The following is a 3655-nucleotide window of genomic DNA, read 5'->3' on the forward strand; positions in this document are numbered from 1 at the left end:
AAGTACAAGGGCACTATTACAACTCCATGGCTCACTGTGGCTTGGACCTCTCCGGGTTCAAGTGATCCACCCACCTCAATCTTCTGAGTAGCTAGGACTACAGGCATGCGCCACGGTGCCTGGCCAAAAAAACAAAAAACAAAAACAAACAAACAAAAAAAATCACTATTTCTTAAATTGTCTTTCAAAAACTATCATATCAATCTGATCCTGTTCCTCTGTATGTAATCTGCTTTTTTATAACTCTCTTTTTCTTTGAAGCTATTCAATTGAAATATATTTCCTTGTAGGTTTTCTTTATCTATTATTCTAAGGGCTCTTTCAATTTGAAGTCTTTCTTCCTTGTATTTTAAATGGTGGGAAATGTATTCCTTCCAAGTTTTCTCTTCATTATTACCTCTCTCTTTTACTGGACTCTTCTTATTAGCCAGAACTTATAACCATTATTTCTTTCCTTCGTAGCTTTTAAAAAATATATATTTGTAATTTGTTTGTGCTTTGCTTCATCCTTCTGAGAATTTCCTCAATTCTTTCTTCCAATTCTAATTCAATTTTTCAGTTGTATTCATTGTTTTATTTATCTCATTACAGTTTTATTTCCGCTATCATGTTTTTTACCTAATATAGCTGCTTGAGTATGTTTTTTATTCTTATATATTACTGCTAGTTTCTTTTACTTATGTCTTAGAATTATTAGGCTAATTTTAAATCGTTTGTCTTTCTAACAATGCTGCTTCTGATGAACTATGTAATCCAGGGTTTGTTTTTCCTTTGAAATAGTTGTGCTCCTGATAAGACCTGTTAGTTTGGACTGTGAACTCATCTCCCCATGAGGGCATCAGGCAGTGTATATGGGGAGAAGCCAGATTTCAGCCCTCATCAGAGTATTTAGTACAGGGGTACGGGTGGGATGAATGGGACTTAGTGTGGAAAGTTTTCTGATAGAGGCCCCAGAAAACCAAAGTTCATCATCCCTCATTCCACAGAACAGCTCTGGTCAAGATTTTACTGTTTGCCTTCTTGGGATACTATACTAAGAGACATTCCAGCCAGGTGCAGTGGCTTACACCTGTAATCTTAACACTTTGGGAGGCCGAGGCGGGCAGGTCACAAGGTCAGGAGTTTGAGACCAGCCTGACCAACATGGTGAAATCCCATCTCTGGGATTACAGGCACGTACCTGAATCCCAGCTTCTCAGGATGCTGAGGTAGAATTGCTTGAACCCAGGAGGTGGAGGTTGCAGTGAGCTGAGATCGTGCCACTGCACTCCAGACCAGGTAAGAGAGGAAGACTCCATCAAAAAAAAAAAAAAAAAAGACATTCCAATGCTGTAAATCCCCAGATCTGCAGATTTTAAGATGGAAAAAAAGGAGGTAGAAAAGTGATCCTAGGTTAGTGAATCTACACCTGTTCTCAGTATCTCACAGGATCAAGACTTTTATGCTGCCCTACTCTTATGTTTGAAGCATCAGAGTCACTTCAAGTAGAAGATTGGGCATTATTCGTCCCAAAGCAATGTTGGGAGACGTAAGAGCAAAATTCCTAAATTCCCTTCCTATGTTAACCTCCCACAGAAGTGCTGCACTGCCCCTGGTCTCAGATATGTCTCCCTCTACAGCGTGCGCGCTTGCGCATGCACACACACACACACACACACACACACACACAACTTCAAAACAGCTAGTATTACCCCAGGAACTTCCCACAGTTTTCTCTATAATTTGGTATTTTTCCTCTATGGCCATGAGTCTCAATCTTGGCTGTGTGTTAGAATTATTTGGGGAGATTTTTAAAAATCCCAATGCCCAAGCCACACTCCTAGACCAATTAATTTAGAAGTTCTTAGGATGAGAATGAAACATCATTTTTTTCTCTCTCTCTTTTTTTTTTTTTAACCATCCCAAGGTCTTCATTTATTTATTTTGCACCTATCATGCCATGAATTCATGGGGAATAGATTCTAGCAGGTCGAGCTCCTTTTCTTTGGTTCTCAGAAAATGTGCTTCTCTGAGCAGAGCAGGCTGGTCCTTTGGTTGAACCTAGATGCCTTTCTCTTTGGCTTCCTTCTTTTTCTGATCATTTTCCTTCTCACATTTCAGGATGCCCTTTCGGCTCTTAGAGTGCTTAATATGCTCAATATGTACATTAATTCTCTTGGCAAGAATCTTTCTCTTGTTTGTTTACAACAATGCCAACAGCATGCTGGGTTACACTGTAGACTCTTTCAGCTTTGCCATGGTAACACTTGTGCAGCATTCCTTTTTGAACAGTGCCCATTCTCTTGATGTCTACAGTATCAACTTCCTTGTAGATTGGCACTTATGTGGCCAAAGGAACAACCCCATGTTTTCTAAAAGGCTGGAGAAAATACCACAGGTGCCTCTCCTCTTTCCCTTCATCTTCATCATTTTGACAAATTACTGGAAGTTGGAGGTTGTGGTTGAAAGCCAGGCATCATTTTTTAAAACTTCTCAGGATATTGCAACATGCGCCGGGGTAGAGAACTGCGACTCTGGCTTCTCCAGGAGGCCCTTGGAGGTAGGAACCAGCAGTTGGGCTACTTTAGCAACTTAGTAGAAACTAAAACCAAAAATGATCTCCCATGGCCAAACATAACAGTAGTTTCTAGCTCTCCAACCTCCCTCCCTGACATCTCCACAGCATTTGGTCTGCCCTCTTGAGATTCTTTTCTTTTCTTTTTTTTTTTTTTTTTTTTTTTTGGAGATAGGGTCTTGCTCTGTCTCCCAGGCTGGAGTGCAATGGCGCGATCTTGGCTCACTGCAGCCTCTGCCTCCCGGGTTCTAGCGATTCTCATGCCTCAGCCTCCCAAGTAGCTGAGATTACAGGCACGTGCCACCACGCCCGGCTAATTTCTGTATTTTTAGTAGAGACGGGGTTTCACCATGTTGGTTGGGCTGGTCTCGAATTCCTGACTTCAAGTGATCTGTCCACCTTAGCCTCCCAAAGTGCTGGGATTACAGGCATGAGCCACTGTGCATGGCCCTGCCTTCTTGAGATTCTTGTTGAGACTGTACAAGGCGTTGGCTCTTGTCTAATCTTTTGCACTGTTCCTCTGTCTCCTTTCCCATCAACATTCTAAAGTTGGCTGCTTCTCAGTATTCATAATCCATGGTTCCTCTTTCTCTCCAAGAACTCCGCCAGCATGTACATTTATAAAACCACACCTCCAGCCCTAACTACTCTCATGTGTTTTTTCTCTAATACACCTCCATTTGGATGTCATGCTGGTATCTCAAATTCAATATATTGAAAAAGGAACTCATAATTTCTGCATGAAACAGCACCCCCTTACGACTTCCTTTATCAATGTAGCTACCATTTTCAGGATCATTTTTGGTTCTTCCTTCAACAGTCTATTTCCAACGTTCAGTTGGACTTTTCTGTACAATATCACTTCTACATAATTAACATCTTTCAAGTTCAGATCGTAACAATTTCCTGTCTGGATTATTGAATCAGCCTCTTGCTCAATATCCCTCACTTTGTTACTCCCTATCACAAGGTCATCGATACACCACTGTCGGTTTAATATAGGATACAATTGCAATCATGTGACTCACAACTTAGTGCTCAAAACCCATCACCAAAGTGCAAAGCCCCTGGCATCCAATGCCCTTCAGTATGGCCCAAACT

Source organism: Macaca mulatta, chromosome 18 (assembly GCF_049350105.2).
Source record: "Macaca mulatta isolate MMU2019108-1 chromosome 18, T2T-MMU8v2.0, whole genome shotgun sequence".
Taxonomy (NCBI): domain Eukaryota; kingdom Metazoa; phylum Chordata; class Mammalia; order Primates; family Cercopithecidae; genus Macaca; species Macaca mulatta.